At 42.9% G+C, this 20827-nt stretch overlaps 1 protein-coding gene across 4 annotated transcripts in view; it reads left to right on the top strand.

Annotated features, from left to right (window-relative positions):
- LOC126210263 (1-phosphatidylinositol 4,5-bisphosphate phosphodiesterase) overlaps positions 1-20827 on the top strand; it is a 421472-nt gene that overhangs the window by 110288 nt on the left and 290357 nt on the right. Inside the window, exon 1 of one of the 4 annotated variants that reach the window (XM_049939455.1) lies at positions 5017-5137. The exons of the other annotated variants lie outside the window; for them this stretch is intronic. The gene's annotated coding sequence lies outside the window, so the exon portion shown is untranslated. Of the gene's footprint in view, positions 1-5016; positions 5138-20827 lie in introns of those variants that run through there. 4 annotated transcript variants of the gene reach the window in all.

The raw sequence follows: 20827 nt of genomic DNA, 5'->3' as shown, positions 1-20827 counted from the left end.
AGGGGGGTGAGAGGGGGTTTGGGGGAATGGAATATCGCTTAACAAAAGGAGAGTTGGGGCCCTCCACAGACAAATTGGTAAAATTTGGTTTTGCTGAAAGTAGTTTTTAATAACTGTTTTGGAGTTCAGGGTGAAAAATGTGTTAATAAATAATATGCCCATTTTAAGATAAATGATATTCATTGGTTTCGACAGTAAGCTATTTGCCGCTCTTATTCTTTTGTTATAATGTGTTTGAAATACATGGCAACATATATTGCTACATAATTATTAAAAAAATGATTGAATCTGTTAGAGTAATACATTCGCTGATTTCTGAGGTTATTTTATCCAGTGTAATATGATACGACTTCGGGGCTGGTGTCACACTGTCGGCGAACATTTACACGGTCCAGTCACATTAGCGTGACCCTCCCCTATGTTCGACGTCAACGTGCAATAACCACTTATACAGGGTTATTACAAATGATTGAATCGATTTCACAGCTCTACAATAACTTTATTATTTGAGATATTTTCACAATGCTTTGCACACACATACAAAAACTCAAAGTTTTTTTGGGCGTTCATAAATGTTCGATATGTGCCCCTTTAGTGATTCGGCAGACATCAAGCCGATAATCAAGTTCCTCCCACACTCGGCGCAGCATGTCCCCATCAATGAGTTCGAAAGCATCGTTGATGCGAGCTCGCAGTTCTGGCACGTTTCTTGGTAGAAGAGGTTTAAACACTGAACCTTTCACATAACCCCACAGAAAGAAATCGCATGGGGTTAAGTCGGGAGAGCGTGGAGGCCATGACATGAATTGCTGATCATGATCACCACGACAGATCCATCGGTTTTCCAATCTCCTGTTTAAGAAATGCCGAACATCGTGATGGAAGTGCGGTGGAGCACCATCCTGTTGAAAGATGAAGTCGGCGCAGTCGGTCTCCAGTTGTGGCATGAGCCAATTTTCCAGCATGTCCAGATACACGTGTCCTGTAACGTTTTTTTCGCAGAAGAAAAATGGGCCGTAAACTTTAAACCGTGAGATTGACCAAAACACGTTAACTTTTGGTGAATTGCGAATTTCTGCACGAATGCGTTGAGGATTCTCTACCGCCCAGATTCGCACATTGTGTCTGTTCACATCACCATTAATAAAAAATGTTGCTTCATCACTGAAAACAAGTTTCGCACTGAACGCATCCTCTTCCGTGAGCTGTTGCAACCGCGCCGAAAATTCAAAGCGTTTGACTTTGTCATCGGGTGTCAGGGCTTGTAACAATTGTAAACGGTAAGGCTTCTGCTTTAGCCTTTTCCGTAAGATTTTCCAAACCGTCGGCTGTGGTACGTTTAGCTCCCTGCTTGCTTTATTCGTCGACTTCCGCGGGCTACGCGTGAAACTTGCCCGCACGCGTTCAACCGTTTCTTCGCTCACTGCAGGCCGACCCGTTGATTTCCGCTTACAGAGGCATCCAGAAGCTTTAAACTGCGCATACCGTCGCCGAATGGAGTTAGCAGTTGGTGGATCTTTGTTGAACTTCGTCCTGAAGTGTTGTTGCACTGTTATGACTGACTGATGTGAGTGCATTTCGAGCACGACATACGCTTTCTCGGCTCCTGTCGCCATTTTGTCTCACTGCGTTCTCGAGCGCTCTGGCGGCAGAAACCTGAAGTGCGGCTTCAGCCGAACAAAACTGAGTTTTTCTACGTATCTGTAGTGTGTCGTGACCATATGTCAATGAATGGAGCTACAGTGAATTTACGAAATCGCTTCAGTCATTTGTAATAGCCCTGTATATGGCAGCTGGCAGCACTAACAGTGGAAGGTGTCTCGGGGCGACACGGAAAACACTGCAGCCGTCGTCGTCGTAATGCGGAAACGGAGCGATTTATCTGACATCCGAAAGAATATGATCGTTGGCTTTCTGACCTTGGGTGGAAGCATTTCCGAAAAGGCAAAGTTTGCAAACTGTTAGTGTGCCGCTGTTCAAATGGTCACCGCCCATGGACAGACATACAACAACGAAAGTTCCGGCAGTAACTCATTAAACACAGGTGTGTACAGGGATGCCTACCGCATTTCACTCCCACACACCATTGGCACGAAATTGGGAATGTTTCAGAAATTTTTGAAAGACCTCGTATATGTTAGTTTCTCGCTGTCGTCGTCGGACATCAGTTGTAGTACCGAATGGCACCATCCGTAATCTGGAAGTATTTTACGAAGTGCGGAAGCTATGAAGTACAATCCTCCATTTGCTTTAAAACGAGAGCAGCCACAACAGACTTGTGATATGATATTAGGAGAAAACTTACAACTTGACGATTGATTCATAGTTTACTATAAAAATACAAATCAGCTGATCTGCTGCCTGTGTCAATATAACAGGTCTTTATCTGCTTGCAGCCTTGAAAATAAACAAATTAACAAGGAAAAGGTGTGTTTCAACAACAGTTTTCACACTTTAACACTGACTATTCATAATGTCGGAACAGTGGCATGATCGCCAATTAGAACATGATTCAAAAAATGTGAATCCGTAGGAGAATGCTGGTGATTTTTCGTAGTATTCAACTACTACTCACTTTTCGAGAAAAGCGCTGAAAGGTGGACAACGTTTTCTTTTATTCGTCTGTTTAATACTTTGATTATATTTATCTTGAAACTGAGGTTCACAATGGCTCTGAGCACTATGGGACTTAACATCTATGTTCATCTTTCCCCTAGAACTTAGAACTACTTAAACCTAACTAACCTAAGGACATCACACAACACCCAGTCATCACGAGGCAGAGAAAATCCCTGACCCCGCCGGGAATCGAACCCGGGAACCCGGGCGTTGAAACTGCGGAGTCAGAATTTTTCAATCTTTGTTCGATTTATTCATTAATTACAGGAAATAATAGGAATAAAAAACTGAAAATAGGTTTTCGGAAAGTGGTTATTTTAAGCGGTTTAATGAAATAAGAACTATATAACCAAAGACCAGTTTTTTCAGCGGTAACCGTCATCCCTACGGCGTAGCAGACGAGTTCGTGACCTATGCGTTCTCCAACTATTCGGCACTGCTCTTGTATTCAAGGCAGCACCGGTACATTACCATTAATATGGGGCCAAGCAAACTGCAGATTCTGTATCTAACATGACAGGGATTCCATTCCATCTTACAACCTTGTCCAGTTTTTGCGATTTGGCTCGCTTCTCACCGCCACTGGCACAACTATATCCTTAATTCATCTTTGTAGTGGCACGAGAATGGATTGGTGCAAGACCTATGAATTTTACGAAAAACATTGAAAAATGGAGTGAAACGTTTATGCTTTTGTCTTTGTGTCGTCTCTGCCTGCCTGGAGACTAACTTTAATACTACTAACATCTTACATGTATCAGCAGTCAGTCTGGGTTTTACTCTTCTCCTTCCCTGATGAATTGGGTAATTTCAGCTGTTCCGGTCAAGAAGGCACAACCATCTCTTCCGATTTCTCGCCATCTCTCTTCACCTTCTAGGTTCGCAGTCAAACATTTATTTCTGAAGTCTTGTTTCCAAGCAGTCTATCCACATGTTCCCACCATCTGTTTCTGTTTACATTTATTTTCTTGCGCTTTGAATCAACGTTCAATTCATTTCCAGTATCTTTGTTTGAAAGCGATCTTGTGTGGTGCACCCTTTAACGCTGCAGTGAAATCTCATATTACGCAAACTGGATCCTGCTTTTCGCTTTATTGATGTAAAGCATCATCAGTGGTGGTGATTTTCGCTTGATTTCTGGCTTATATCGGGAAGTGCCATCTGCTATCACACCGTCATCTTATGTTCTTCTAACTTTGTGTTGTGGCTGTGCTTAGAAGTAAAAAAAAACAAACAAAATCAGTGGTGTGCGTAAAGGTGTGCTGTGAAAAACATAAGAAATGGATGGTGCTGCAGAACAACTAAAAATTAGACCAAAATTATCAGTGTATAATACACAAAAACAACGATGTGCTAGCAGACGGCATTTCCCGATGTAAGCGAGAAATCAAGCGAAAATCACCACCACTGATGATGCTTTACATCAATAAAGCGAAAAGTGTCTGGTGAAAAAAATCACGCCCTTTAGTAGTTTTAACGACAGAACAAAAATACCCTCAAGAACTGTAAAGCAACAACGGACAGTATGGCCACACAAATGAAGAATTTATGTATACAGTGATTCATGTACTCTCCATACGTGTTGTTTCGAAAGAAGGCTGGAAGTGTGAGCTCTAATTGTTAATTTTCTGTAGGCAAGCACAGTTTTCAATCGAAAAGCAGAAGTTCTACCGATCTGGATACAAAATTAACGTCATCACTTAAATGCGGCCACGGGTTTAGGTCAGTTGTAGAACTAGAATCCGATTCCATAATTTAGTTTCCACAGTTACTTAACACGAACTCCGTGAACAAACAACAATAAACAGCCAACATCTAGTTATTATTCTCGCTCACACTCGATTGTTTGCGTCAGTCGCACGCACCTCGGCGTAGTCACACACGTACGTGACCCGTGCTCGTCAGAACACGATTCCCTCGGGCGGCGCGGCTGTTTTTTGTCATAAATAGTGGGTACCTATTTAACGATTAACGGACTCAGAACAAAATTGACGGAAATTAAAGTGTCCGTTTTTGTTTTCCATTTTTCAATAAACGTTAAAGTTAACCCGTTACACGAAAAGTTAACTTCGTTACCTAACAATTGACGGATTAACGGTCTTGTACCCAGGTATGATTATATTACTGCGAGAGATGTTTCGATAAAATTCGCGTAAAAAACAAGTTTTACGGAAAAGCGATATTGCGTCAGGGTGGCAATATCGATTCTGGGCGTGCCGTGCAAACAGGACGCCAGAAATTGGATTTGAGTCTTCCGCGAGTTGCGCCGCGGCGCCAGCAGTCGGAAGCGGGCGGTTAAGGAGCTCAGCGCGAGCGGCTTACAATTAGCGGTCACGTGGTCAGCCGGCAGGCCGGGGCTTCCCCCTCCCTCCCCCCTCCAACCGCCCTGCTGTGTCGGCAGCCGAGTTAGACAACTGACAGTCGCGACGCGTCGAGCGTCGCGGGAGCACACGGCAGTGGAGGCGGCTATAGCTACAGCCACAGCTAGCTACAAGTACAGCTACAAGCGCAGCGACAGGTGAGGCCTCTCCCTGCTACACTGCCCTGCAGTCGGCGGACACGGAGCGTCATCGCCCTAAACTCGCTTTACTCTACCACCTGTCCGGCCTTTTCCCGTACACACCCGGTACTCTGCTGTCATCTCCACATCTCTTACACACTGCCCTTCTGCCATCGTTTTGTCACGAACAGAAGCACTCTCATGATTGACAATTTCCTTTGTAAAGCTGATTATTTCCATTTCCATGTACCCGAGCTCCAATTTATACAAAATAAAACCTTGAATCCCATAAAATCTATATCACTCTGTAAAGCACTGACTAAAAAAGCCTTTACCTATTTTTTAAAGATATTTACTTAGAATTTAACAGTTTCACCAAAGAAAATCACATAACGGAAAACAAACTCATTTTTAAAATAATGCCACGTTATAACATGTTCACATTTCAGTCTTAAGTACGGAAATCTGCTACAAATTGTCCATTGCATTATATCTTAGATGATATTTTCGTATAACACACGTTCATTTCTTTTTTTACGCAAGGTTTGACGTTAAACTAGTAGCATAATTTTGACATATTAGAGTCATGAGAAATTTCGAATACCTAATCATGTGTTTAGGGTAACGGGTTACAATGAGGTGACAAACCTCCTGGGAAACCTCATCATATCGTGTCCGACCTTCTTTTCCCCGGCGTAGTGCAGCTGTTCGATGTTGCATGGACTCTGCAAGTCACTGGAGATCCCTTGTAGAAATGTGGTGCCATTCTGCCTCTATAGACGTCCATAATTGCGAAATTGTAGCCTGTCAGGATTTGTGCAGGAACCGACCTCTCGATTATGTACCACAAATGTTCGATGGGAATCATGTTGGCCAAATCATTCACTTGAAGTGTGCAGAATGTTCTTGAATTCAGTCACGTACAATTGTGGCCCAGTGACAATTCCATCGTTGTTTGGGAACGTGATGTTCATGAATGGCTACACATGCTCTCCGGCTACCCGAACATATCCGGCCAATGATTGATTCCGTTGGATCGGAGTTCCCAGTGTATTCCGTGTAAACACAGACACATCATTATGCCGACTCCCCCAGCTTGCACAGTGCCTTCTTGATAACTTGGCTTCTGAGCCGTACTCGAACCCTACCATCAGCTCTTACCAACTGAAATCGTGACTCATCTGACCAGTTCACCGTGTTCCAGCTGCATAGTTCTCGAAACAACAGATATCATTGATGACCGAGCAGCTTCTCTAAAATAAATGATAATTAATTGAAACCCTCAGCTCCCGACAGGGGGTGTTGATATACCTCGATGGGGACAGCTGAAAATCGTGCCCCGGTCGGGACACACATTTTCAGCTGTCCTCATCGAGGTATATCAACACCACCTGTCTGGAGCTGAGGGTTTCAATTAATCATCATCTAACCGATATGGTCACGATCTCTCGAGAGGCACTGTAGGCGATGTCGTGCTGTTAGCAACGGCACTCGCGTCCGTCGCCTGCTGCCTAAGCCCATTAAGGGGCTCCGGGACGCCCTATACTTGCAATGTTAAAATAACGCTTATAAATTATATCTTTCCTCACAAAGTATTTGAGGTAGGAAGTTGAACTTTTTACAGATTATTTATTGGAATATGGGCTACAACTTAACACAGGGATTTTACAAAATTTTAGTTCAGTTATTAAAGATGATTTTTTTCAGTTGTAATGAAAATTCACATTTTTTGCAATTTTTTATTTATATATTCAAAAATATACAGTTTTTTGGAAAAAGGCTGTGTTAAATTATGCAGAAGGTACTGTGTAACATTTACTGAAAGTTTGAAACAAATATGTTTGGAAGATCCTTAGAAAACATGTAATTAGTATGAGAAAATAAAAGTTTTGGGAATCGAGCGACAAAGATTGGATTAACTTTTTAGTGCATTCCAGGTCCATAGGATGGATTATCTTCATCCTCTGCAAACTCCTCCTCCAGCTTCCTCTTGTTCCTCCTCCTGTTTACTCTTGCTTGTATTTCTAGACTCTTTACAGCCCTGTCTGCAGCCCGAAGGCGTTCCTTGTCTAAAGCAAGCATCGCTCGTACCATGTTAGAACCTATCTTCATTCCCATATTTCTAAATACCTTTGGCTTTCCAACATTTCTCCTTTTCTTAAAAGCCTTCAGAGGATTTCTAATAACTTTACTTTTACTCATTATTATACTTCAACAAAACAGAGACTCAAGAAACAGAATTAATTACGAATATTTTCGAGATAACGACAGAGTAAATAAACATGAAACAATCGACAATCACACCAGCGATATATATTGAACTATCACAGGTTAGCCACAACACATACTTTATCTCACATCACTAATATGTACCTGATGAACACGGACGTTAATAATAACACCATTTGACAGCAGTTTAACAGCGCCACAGTGGGTCTTCGGAATTGAATAAATTATATATCTATTAAAAGGTAATAGTCTGCAGATTCAGAAAACGCAAAAAAGTAAAAATTGAACTTTTCATGATTTTGAGCCTTTCCGGAGCCCCTTAACGCCAGTTGTCGCCGCCCTGTACGTTTGTCGTACGTCCCACACTGATATCTGCGGTTATTTCACAACTGTCGCTTGTCTGTTAGCACTACCAACTCTACGAAAACGCTTGTGCTCTCGGTCGTTAAGTTGCCCGTGGTGAGATGTAACGACTGAAATGTGATATTGTCGGGTCGGCACGCTCTTGATTCAGTATACCCCGGAATACTGAATTCCCAAACGATTTCCGAAATGGGATGTCCCGTGCTTCTAGGTCCAAGTACCATTCCGTGTTCAGAGTCTGTTGATTGCCGTCGTGCAGCCATAATAACGCTGGAAACCTTTTCACAGGAATCATCTGAGTACAAGTGACAGCTTCGCCAATGTCTTGCACTGTTATACCTTGTGTATGCAATACTACCACCAATATTTGCATATCTCCATCCCATTACTTTTGTCACCTTAATGTACAACTGCCAGCTATTCTTTAATGGGAGAGTTTTGTGCAGTCTAGCAGTAAAGCAGCGAATGGTGAAGGAAGTGCAGGAACTTTCTTGTCATTCATTATTTCACCACCAAACCAATCCAGTCCCATTCCCACGAACACTGAAGAGGTCATTGCAATTATCATCACACAAATTATGCCAGTTCTCAGCCATTTATTGTAGAAGAGTATTTTACATGATAACTCACATGAGTATTTTACATGATAACTCACATAACACTCTCTTTCCAAGCATTAATCCCGACTTGCGGGGTCTGTTGTTAGGGTTGACCGGATGTGGCGTGTTAATTTTAAGGGGTGGCCGGATTTCCTTCCTGTCGCCCACCTGGTCAGGTTAGCCATCAATAACGCAAAATTTCTAGTCAAACCTTTTCAGAAGAAAATTTTTATTAACACGAACCCTCAGCCCCCAAAACTTCGGTCTCAATTTAAAATCCATAAACCTAACCATCCGATACGCCCGATATCTAATAGTATGAATAGCGCTTACCATGATTTGGCCCAATTTCTACATGAAACTCTGAAAAAATCATTCGTTTTCGAGAACAATTATTCCATTCCCAATAGTCACGTCTTAGTCCATAAAATAAAAGATTTAGAATACAGTTCAGACACCAAGTTGTTTTCATTAGACATCAAAAATCTTTATACTAATGTCCCTGTACAGGAAACGCTTACAATCGTAGAAAAAAATTTACATTTCAAAAAAGATTTGTCAGACGAACAAATCACTGACTCACGAATCTCATCGCAGTCGTAGTCAATACACCTATTTTGAATTTAATGAACAATTGTACCAGCAATCCGACGGTCTTGCTATGGGAAATCCCTTAGCTGGTATTCTTGCCGATATTTTCATCAACTCTCTAGAAGAAAAGTTTTTTAACTGTTTTACAGCTACATCACTAGGGATTCTCTCCCGTCTCAGATACGTTGATGATGTTTTAGTCATCTACAGGGGACCTGCTGATAGCACTGACCGTATTTATGATCTCTTCAATGAACTTCGTGAGAAAGTATCTTTCACCATCGAAATGACAACGAGGCCCGCCAATTAAACTTTCTTGACTTGACGCTTACAATAGAAGAAAATAAAATCTAATTCAATAATTTTCGTAAAGAAACATGTAGTGATCAGATCGTTCCTGCGTCTTCTATGCATCCACAGTAAGCTTCATTCATAATTTAAAATCTATTCGTACCCCTTTAGAAAGTTCTGGCGTCTATAAAATTTTCTGTGATACCTGCTCTTCTTACTACGTAGGAGAAACAGGACGTGCCTTTACAACCAGATATAAAGAACACCTTTTAAGAAAAAAAGGGCCCCCAAAATTCGTCATTTGCCGATCATCATTTGATTACAGGTCACGCGCCTAAAGCTATTTCCGATATCAACATCCTGCACACCGAGAAGAAAGGGCGTAGATTAAATAATCTTGAAGAATTAGAGATTTTTAAACATATTTCTCGAAATGGTAGCCTCATTCTCAATGAGCAGATGCAGTTGCGCAACAAAAATTTCTTCAACGCTATAAAGCCGTTACTTTACATTTAATATCGTGTCTCCTCGTGCAGTTCACCGAAATGTTTTTTTCCAGCTAAGCCATCTCATAATTTTTCATTTATTAAAAGGTTTATTGGCTGTATTTCACGTTATACCGTGTTCTACAGGCTGTGTCAGTCAGCCCTTTCTGTATTTTCTATAACGACGTTTCTATGTTTCAAACTGTACTCTGAGATTTGACGTAGACTGACATCTGTCACTGTTAAACAAAGTATTACCTTTTACATTATGTACTGAACAATATTCATTATAATTTTCGCCTGTCTACATTTGAATGTTAAGCAGCCAAGTTATACTCGCGGCTACTAGATGCCGCTGTCACGGAAATGTCATGTTCACCTGCCACACTTGCTAACGCGGTTGCCCCAGTCCGTTACAACCTGTGGCTGTACAGGCAGGTATGAGCAACCCTTAGAGACTCGCTTTCACGCATTCCTTTTAAATATTTTGTGACTAAAGCCCTGCTAGGCTGTTATTTATTTTATATGTGACATGTAAGTACTGTCTCTGTCTTGTATTGTTAGTCAGTACTTACACTTTTTATATAAAAATTTTTTTCCCATAAATTTGTAATGATGTTATACACCACTTTAAGTGTCTAAATTCCGATGAAGGCACTCTTAGAAGTGTTGAAACCTGGTTAATAAGACTAAAACATTTTGACCGAGGGCTCATTTGTTTCAATTTTACTTGGAGATGGCATTAGACTGTCACTAGTGGGACAGCCGTTTTTCCTGGCAGCTGGCTTATCTATTTTTGTCAGTACTTCGATCACACTTGCCCTAAAGTCTCTTTATTTTTGGGAACATCTAACTCTGATGCGTTTTTGTTGTACTCCGTCCATGCATTTACACATGCAATATCAATTGCATGAACAAACATGACTGTCGAAAATCGTGTTCGGTTTCAAAAGCAGCTAACTGCATGTTGCTTTCGGGTGCAAAACCCGCTTAATTCCCAATAGGCGTGGCTGTCGCCCTCCCATGTCCGGATGCAAAGCACGTCAACAGACATTAGAACAGCTAATCTTTCAGTCTGTTACGATTGGAATGGGTATTTTTCTTCTTGAGCTTTAGACTGGCTGCGCTGTAACAAATTCGTGCATGAAGAAGTCTGACAACGCAAGCATTAATGTTGTGGCGTTCGACACGAAGGGCACGACGCAGTTTAAGCAAAGTTTTAATGTAGGCTGCAGCGTTCTCAATGGTTCTGTGTTCAGCAAAGTCCACCGGTAACACACCATTCATATCCCAGAACACTCTCAGAAGGAATAGCCTAGCAAACTGAGTCACTGGATTCTTTTCGTGCTGGGGAACCAGCATGTTTCCACTCCACAGGGACCTGCTCGGTTTCCTTACAGAAAGTCGTGCCCTACTGCGGCGTAAAGTGTTGAGTGATCCAAGCTTGTCATAATTCGCTGGCCCTTGTTGTTGTCTGTCCGGTGATTAGGCACCTAGCGAGCACCAACTTTAGGAAATTTCAACGTGTCACGAACACTGCACCGTAGGAAATGTCGAACTGCTGCGATAAGATCCGCAGTGGCGCACGCCGGTCGTTCAGAACTGCTGCCTCAGTGGCTCGCACATTCTGCGGGGCTGCAGCTGTTAACTGGCCGCCAGGATCCAGCAAATCTCTGAGGTCCACACACCGCTCTCAGGAGAATGTACACCACCTGGGGACAGTGTCACGGTCCATACAGTCGTCGCCGTACACGCCACGCATGTTCCTGTCAGTTTCACTCGGTTTATGTAGTTTGGCCCACTACCGAACTAAGAGTCCCTGCTTTTCAGAAGATGACGACAATAAGATGCCCGCCATGTTTGTTTCTTATTTCAGTCTTCTCTCCATAGAGCTGTACAGAAAAACAAAATCCCCTCTGTAGCTCTAACTTCAAATTATATCTTCGTGAAATTTCAACATTCCAGCTGCGGTACCAGCGGAGAATAAAATTACTGTGCGCTACTTTCCGATCCTCCCACGTAGTTTAATTTTTTACTGAGAAACATTTTTTCTAGAAGCTGCCGTTTCCGATTTATTCAAGAAAATCATATAAAAGTGCTCTTTAAACGCCTCTCCACCCGCACGCTCACACAGCACCGATGGGTAATAGTGTGTTCTTTGACACTTCCACCCACTAGTAGGGATTACACGAATTTTGTGCTTCAGTCGACTGTTTTTGGTCTTCGTTGAATGGGCTATAACGTCCTATTTCAGTTCGTTGCCGTTTCTACAGGGTGATTTTTTTCCATGTTGTACAAACTCGAGGGGTTGATCGATGAGTTGATATGGAACAAAAAAGATCTAATGAACTTAAATCCGTAGTTTCCATGCTAGAGACTATTTATTCGGTCATATATTGTTACAGAGACTGCGGTCTAATACGCGCTGTACCATGTAGCCACAGGTACAGTATGTGTTGAAAATGGTTTCCATGTGCCTCAACGCATGCGTGTACGTGCCATAGCACGTTCTGTCTCTCACATTCACATTGGGCAGGCTGCACGAGTACGCTGCTCCAGTGTCTTCAGATATGGAGTGGGCTCTAATGCTTTCGACATGGCCCCATAACCAGAAATCGCACGAGCTGAGATTCGGTGAATGAGCAGGCCATGCAACTGGACTCCCTCGTCCGATCCATCGACCGTGTAGAACATTCTGCTTGACTATTGTTACTACCCTTGTCACTTATAACGTGTGCAGCGTTTACTAGCGACAGGCTCTCCACATCGGCAGCAGTTTCCACTGGTTTCTTCACCACGCGACCACGATCCCGGGATTTGTGTCATTCGTCCTATTCCCAGTACCCTGGTACTGTCACGGCGGACGCCTTCGACAGTGTTAATCACATTTCGCTACAAGTCTGGTGTCCGAACATTTCGGGTACGTCCTTCGTGATTTGCTGCTTCTTGAAACGACCTGTCTCAGGCAAACGGCGAAACGCTATTGCAAACATTGAATGCTGTGGTTGTTGTCGGCGGGGAATAGGTCTCCTGATACCTCACTGCCCGCTGCGAGTTGCCCTTTGCCTTTCCGTAAGTAAACACCGTCTCGGCAAGCTGTCGATTCGAATGTGGAACCATTATGTGCAATGCTTTATCACATCCACTTCAAGGTGAGTCAGCAAGAGAAGTGAATCGGACACATCGTTACCAATTTCTATGGCAGGAGAGGGCGCTATGGCGTGACGCATGAGGAACAGTACCACCGTCTTGGAGGAAACTATTGAGTACTGCAACTGCGGCTGCATTATACAGCGCGTATTAGACCGCAGTCTCTGTAACAAAGTGTGGTTGAATAAATGGTTTCTAGCATGGAAGCCATGCATTTCAGGACGTAAATTCATTAGACCTTTTTTGTTCTGTATCGTCTCATCGATCAATCCTTAGAGTTTGTATACGGTGGATAAAATCACCGTGTATGATACTTTCCGCCCAGGAAAACTTTCAGTTTGAGAAACAGATGGCCGGCCGGTGTGGCCGAGCGGTTCTAGGCGGTTCAGTCTGGAATCGCGCGACCGCTACAGTCGCAGGTTCGAATCCTGCCTCGGGCATGGATGTGTGTGCGTCGTCCTTAGGTTAGTTAGACTTACGTAGTTGTAAGCCTAGGGGACTGATTACCTCAGATGTTAAATCCCAGGCTCAGAGCCATTTCAACCATTTGAGAAACATATGGTAATTAGGGGTCAGGTTGGGACTATAAGGCAGATGTTGAAAAACTACCCACTTAAACTGCCGAAGGAAATCCTTGGTCAAAGCAACACAAGGCGGGCGAGCGTTATGCTCTAGGAGCGGAGTGCCGCCGGGTAACAGCCAACGCCGTTTCTTTAGAACGGCGCGCCGTAGCCGGTAGGGACGGCGGTTGTCGCCCGAAACAAGCGGTTTTTGGTTATTTCGTTTTTGTTCCCCACGCCAGTTTAACCTCGCTGTTAAAACCGCTCCGAACAACCGATTTGTGAAGTAATTTATTGTGAAGTTTTCCCCCTGTTGTTTCTTGTAATAACCAAAGAAATCGAACAAAGATAAACAATCTAGAATGAAATTTTCACTCTACAGCGGAGTGTGCGCTGATATGAAACTTCGTGGCAGATTAAAACTGTGTGCCGGACCGAGACTCGAACTCGGGGACCTTTGGCTTTCGCGGGAAAGTGCTCTACCAGCGCACACACCACTGTAGAGTGAAAATCTCATTCTGGAAACATCCCCCAGGCTGTGGCTAAGCCACGTCTCCACAATATCCTTTCTTCCAGGAGTGCTAGTTCTGCAGGGTTCGCATGAGAGCTTCTGTAAAGTTTGGAAGGTAGGAGACGAGGTACTGGCAGAAGTAAAGCTGTGAGGACGGGGCGTGAGTCGTGCTTGGGTAGCTCAGTTGGTAGAGCACTTGTCCCCGAAAGGCAAAGGTCCCGAGTTCGCGTCTCGGTCCGGCACACAGTTTTAATCTGCCAGGAAGTTTCAAAGATAAACAATTTTGACTCCCTCAGTTTCAGGATGCATAGAATCAAATATTAAATTAAATAGGCAAATAAAAGAATACCTAATCTGTCCATAGTTAGCTGCTTTTGTCGAAGAGTGATAATTGGTTGAGTACTACAAAAATTTTTTTGACACTCTGCCAAAAAATAATTTTGTAATCGAGATCATATCATTATTTGGGATTAGCGAAAAGTCAGTTCTAAAGGGTGAGAACTGAGGCTGAAGAACTATGGTCTTCGTGTTAATTTTTCCGTTTTCAAGGGCTACAGACAGACATACTGTGTAGACACAGGCAGCAGCTCAGCTACTTTCTATTTTTATTGGATACTACAAATACATTGTTATGTTTTTATTTTTTTACTGTTACCATAATCACGTTTCTCTCTTATTATTTCATAGAAATGGCAGATAAATATTTAACCTTTTAAAGCGAATGAAGCATTGTACTTCATTGCTACATCGCTTCGTAGAAATATTTCCTGACTAGGGTTGTGCCATTCTGGAATACAGCGGCAACGACAGTGAAACACTGCCGTATACACCAGGTGGAGTCTCAGGTCTCGCACACTTAACCTACACGCGTATCTTAAACCACGACACAGGGCAACGGGGCATTATTGTCTCAGGCAGTGTCGTACTTATTCGTAATTATGTGTTTGTTGCTCCTTTCTGTCGGCATTGTTATTAGAATAAAGCTGATTGCTTTCCCTATTTCCAATAATAACGCAATGAATATTTTACGAACAAAAATTACTCGTAAGAAAAAGGTTTATTTGAGAATCAGTAATTTTAGCACTGCTGCAATGGTGAATTGATATTTCGGTCTTTTATCCGGTTATTATTAAAAATAAAAAAAACCTATTCTAACAGAGACCAAACAAATACCTATAAATACCTGTTATCCAGAACTGAAATACCGGTGTTGGTTTTAACCGGTCGGTTTTACCCGTCCCTATGGCGAGGTATCTGGTCAGCATGGCGCTTCCAGAGGCGCGCGGTCGGTCAGCGGCGCGCCCTCTGTCTCGCAGTTTCGTTGCGGATCTTCGACCATCATGAGTTATTGTGCTCCCCAAATAACAAAACTCATTTACTACGCCGGCCGCGGTGGCAGTCCGGAACCGCGGGACTGCTACGGTCGCAGGTTCGAATCCTGCCACGGGCATGGATGTGTGTGATGTCCTTAGGTTAGTTAGGTTTAAGTAGTTCTAAGTTCTAGGGGACTGATGACCTAAGATGTTAAGTCCCATAGTGCTCAAGCCATTTGAACCATTTTTTTCACTTACTACTTTAAGCGTCTCATTTCCCACTCGGGCGCCTTCTTTGCGAAACCCAGCCTTCCTCAAAGCGAGATGCTTCGGAAACTCGTCGCACTTGTGAAAAGCCAATGTAACTGCACATTCGTTTTTTTTTTTTTTTTTTGCGTTCGGCTGACGAAAGTCGAGGAACTCACTTGCCACACACTTTTCTGTGGCTGAAATCGCCGCTGACAACTTCATTAATGGGGGTAGGACGTCAAACGGGCCGACTTGGAGCAGGAGAGGCACCACAGAACATTTTATTTTCTACTGTCTTTACTTTTACAAATAAATTCATAAAACTTTGTCAGCATGACCAGGAATGAGTCAGGATTCACACTCATAGCAGTGGAAGTGCAAAAACATAACAAAATAAATTTTTTTTTAGATATGAAATTTCATAATTTTTTCACTTACTGTTGGCTGCATTTGTTGCTATAGGTGCAAGTAAGAGAGATCCTTTGATGAATTTTGCACAGCAAACAAACCATACTGACAGGTGTATGAAATTCTAGAATTTTCCAAATCCATTAAAAATTGTAAAAATTGAGATAGTTTACAAAATTTGATTTTTTCTAAACATAAAGTTTAAAACGCAACAGATCATTCATTTTTTCATAAATTAAATAGATTCTAGAGTTTCAGACACATGAAAGTATGGTTTGTATCATCATCATCATCATTTAAGACTGATTATGCCTTTCAGCGTTCAGTCTGGAGCATAGCCCCCTTATAAAATTCCTCCATGATCCCCTATTCAGTACTAACATTGGTGCCTCTTCTGATGTTAAACCTATTACTTCAAAATCATTCTTAACCGAATCCAGGTACCTTCTCCTTGGTCTGCCCCGACTCCTCCTACCCTCTACTGCTGAACCCATGAGTCTCTTGGGTAACCTTGCTTCTCCCATGCGTGTAACATGACCCCACCATGGTTTGTATGCTGTGCAAAATTCATCGAACAGTCTCTCTTACTTATGAAGAAAAGTGTACCTATAGCAACAAATGCAGCCAATACTAAGTGAAAAAATGATGAATTTTCACATGTAAAAAATTTATTTTGTTATGTTTTTGAACTTCCGCTGCTACGGGTGTGAATCCTGAATCCTTCCTGGTCATGCTGACAAAGTTTTATGAATTTACTCCTAAAAGTATAGACAGTGGAAATTAAAATGTTCTGTGGTGCCTCACCTGCTCCAAGTCGGCACGTTTGACGTCCTACCCCCCTTAAGAACTGACGGCGGAGTTAGAGGATAGCAGAAGCTGCGTTAGTCAGTAGTGAAACTTCTATCGTGTTGAATTTTTGCTTCAGTCCTTGATTTGAGTTCCTCAATAACGTCTCGAAGTCGGTCCCTGTTAAATACGAGGGAGGATCGGAAAGTAGCGCACAATAATTTTATTCTCCGCTGGTACCTGCAGCTGGAATGTTGAAATTTCAGGAAGATATAATTTGAAGTTAGAGCTACAGAGGGGATTTTGTTTTTGTGTACAGCTCTAGGGAGATAAGACTGAACTAAGAAAAAAACATGGCGGGCGTGTTACTGTCGTCATGTTGTGAAGAGCAGGATGCGTAGTTCGGTAGTGGGCCAAAGGCATAAACAGAGTGAAACTCGCAGGAACATGCGTGGAACGAATTATCTCAGTTAAATTATTTAGATTTAACATTAACAACAGCTGATAACAAAATTTCCTTTTCGCAAAGAAACCTGCGTGCGACTGTATCGACCGTAACAGTGTCGTCGTCCCTCCCCCCCCGCCCCCCCCCCCCCCCCCCCCCAGGTGGTGTACATTCTCCCGAGAGCGCTGTGTGGATGTCAGTGATTTGCTGGCTCCTGGCGGCCGGGTTGGGTTGTTTGGGGAAGGAGACCAGACAGCGAGGTCATCGGTCTCATTGGATTAGGGAAGGATGGGGAAGGAAGTCGGCCGTGCCATTTCAAAGGAACCATCCCGGCATTTGCCTGGAGCGATTTAGGGAAATCACGGAAAACCTAAATCAGGGTGGCCGGACGCGGGATTGAACCGTCGTCCTCCCGAATGCGAGTCCAGTGTCCTGGCGGCCGGTTAACAGCTGCAGCCCCGCAGAATATGGGAGCCACAGAGGCAGCAGTTCTGAACGACCGCCGTGCACCACTGCGGACCTTATCGCAGCAGTTCAACATTTCCTACGGTGCAGTGCTCGTGACACGTTGGAATTTCCTAAAGTTGGTGCTCGCTAAGTGCCTAATCACCTGACAGACAACAACAAGGGCCAGCGAATTATGACAAACTTGGATCACTTAACTTATTACGCCGCAGTAGGGCGCGACTTTCTGTAAGGAAACCGAGCAGGTCCCTGTGGAGTGGAAACATGCTGGTTCCCCAGCACGAAAAGAATCCAGTGACTCAGTTTGCTAGGATATTCCTTCTGAGAGTGTTATGGGATATAAATGGCGTGTTATCGTTGGACTTTGCTGAACACGGAACCACTCTGAACGCTGCAGCCTACATTAAAACTTCGGTTAAGCTGCGTCGTGCCTTTCGTGACGAACGCCACAACATTAATGCTTGCGTTGTCAAACTTCTTGATGACAATCCTTGCCCCCACGTTCTGTTTGTGACAAAATAGCCAAATTTGTGTTGGAGGTGCTCGAGCATCCACCGTGCAGTCCGGACCTTGCACCGTCAGACTTTCATATATTTGGTCCCATGAAGTAGTTCCCAACTGGCCGACGCTTTGCAACAGATGCGGAAGTGAAATCAGCAGTCCGCAGATGGCTATAGTCCAACTAAATGGACTTCTATTGATAGTGTATCGAGTGTGGTACCACGATGAGAGAAATGTGTTAGTGCGCTGGTGATTATGTAGAAAACTACGTAAAAGAAGTCAGTTCATTTTTGATTTTTGTAATAAAATTATTGTGCGTTGCTTTCCAACCTTCCTTCGTATGATGCACCGTTTCGAGCTGATGTTCCGTTCGACACATTTCCACAGTACTGAAAGTGATTGCCGTGTTTCAGTATGTTACTTTCACTGAGTCAAATCAGTGATTTGAAATTATTGCAACTAATCTGAAATATTTTTCTAATCCCAAAATCGAAGTGAGCTCTCACTGTTATCAGTGTTTCCCTTACCTCTAAGACTTTCTTGGCATCGAAAGTATTTTCAGTCGAAAAAAGTCAAAATCCATCAATGTTGCTTTCTTTGTTTTTTTTTTTTTTTTAGTGAAGATATTTGAGATCAGTTACAGAAAAAATGTTTCGTCATTTACGAGTAAAATGCATCCAAATCTTTTCTACGTAAGCTTTCTTAGATTAGACACTAAAATTTCCCCTTTCTTAGCAACCATACTGAAATACCAGTTATGTGCACTCCATATTTCCGCTTTCTTATCATGATGTGGAAAAGGTAAATGCACGCTGTTTATTTTCCAGGATAATAATTATTTTGTGGTTCGGTATGAATCGGCTTTCATCTTTTTAGGCCGTTCTCAGCTATCCTACAAGTCTGAGCTTTGCTTAGAAAGCCGAAAGCCGCTTCATACAGAATCATAAAATAAATAATATCATGGAACATCTATACTGTGAACACCTTTATGTTCCAAACAGCTGCGCACGAGAACGCGATTTTTCAGGCGGTCTTACCTCGGGGTCTTTTGATTACAGAGATAATGGGTCAAGTGTTCTGGTTAGCCCTTGCCCTAGTTACCATTTGTATACCCATCGCAACAACTAACCATAGCAGAAATTTTAACCGCATCTTCCTTAGATATGTATCTAGAAACGCCATTTTCCAGTTTTTAAAAATCTCTATCTGTTATCGACATACACCCGAAAAAAACATGATTTTTGGATACCAAAGCTACTAACAGTCGGGATGCCCACTTATAAAATTTTTGTTCATGCCAAATCGTCGAAATTTTTAGCATACGTTCTTAAGGCTGCATACGTTCTTAAGGCTATCTTCACGAGGAACCTTTAAACTGTTTTCGATGTTGTTATCCGTTACCGACATCCAGAGGTTCAAAAATACCGTACTTATGCACTTAATATCCAGTCTGAGGCAATATTGTGTTAACCTTATATTATGCATGTTGTTTATATGTTCAAGCTATGTAAATGTGTAGTAGTGTATAAATAAAGTGTCAAAACTTTACTGACCTAGAATATTAGTTTTATACAAACAAACATGCTGCTGTAACAGGGGCACGAAGGGAAGCAATGTGAAAATGCCCCTACCGAAGCACAAAAAGGCGAATACGCTACTGTTTAAAACAGTGACTGAAAAGTGATGTAAAAGCTGCCTCATTCTACCTTCTTAGCACCTTTAAAAATTTTCCAAAAAATTTTGGTATGCAAACGTATTGGCTGTCTTTTTAACATGCCCAACTGTCACTGTTTCCTGTGTGTCAACCACAGTTTCCATTCTGTCGTACTTCTGTAGCGAGCGAGGTGGTGTAGTGATTACCACACTGGACGGGCTTTCGGGAAGACGACGGTTCAGACATGTGCTTGGCCAGCCAGATGTAGGTTTTCCGTGATTTCCCTGAATCGCTTGGTTCAAATGGCTCTGAGCACTATGGGACTCAACTGCTGTGGTCATAAGTCCCCTAGAACTTAGAACTACTTAAACCTAACTAACCTAAGGACATCACATACATCCATGCCCGAGGCAGGATTCGAACCTGCGACCATAGCAGTCGCACGGTTCCGGACTGCGCGCCTAGAACCGCTAGACCACCGCGGCCGGCCCTGAATCGCTTCAGGCAAATGGTGGGATGATTCCATTGAAAGGGCACTGTCGATTTCCTTCCCCATCCTTGGCACCATCCGAGCTTGTGCTCCGTCTCCGAAGACCTCGATGTCAACGGGACGTTAAATCGAATCTTCCTTTCTTCTTTCATAGTCTCCTCTCACTGTCACTGTCTTTCTCTTGTTTCTGCTATCTCGTTCATTCATTCATTCATTCATTCCCACTGCTGTTCTTTAGTGTCACTGACTGTCTCTTCCTCTTTGTCATTGTCATGTATCATTGGCTCTCACACAATGGGACTGTCTCCTTGTTTCTCTTCCTAACACTGTTCTGCGACTGTCAATAGTTATCCTCTGGGTGTACGGACCAAGATAAAATTGTTATCGCATCCAGTGTCGTATTAAACCCCCGGTGTTAGGTTACAAACTCGCCTCCTTGGTGCCTCACTTCCCTCTTCCCCGGGGAACCACGGGGAATTGATCAAGGTCACCCAGGGGAATCATCCAGACAATTGTGCTATTTATATTCGAGGTTATGTGACATAAAAATGTCAGAACCTCCTCTCCCCTGTGGACCAATGAGGACCATCACCCCTTTCCACTCTTTCGTCTTTTGTA

The sequence above is a fragment of the Schistocerca nitens genome, chromosome 10 (genome assembly GCF_023898315.1).
Source record: "Schistocerca nitens isolate TAMUIC-IGC-003100 chromosome 10, iqSchNite1.1, whole genome shotgun sequence".
In the NCBI taxonomy this organism is placed as follows: Eukaryota; Metazoa; Arthropoda; class Insecta; order Orthoptera; family Acrididae; genus Schistocerca; species Schistocerca nitens.
This window is presented reverse-complemented; position numbering and strand designations above follow the sequence as displayed.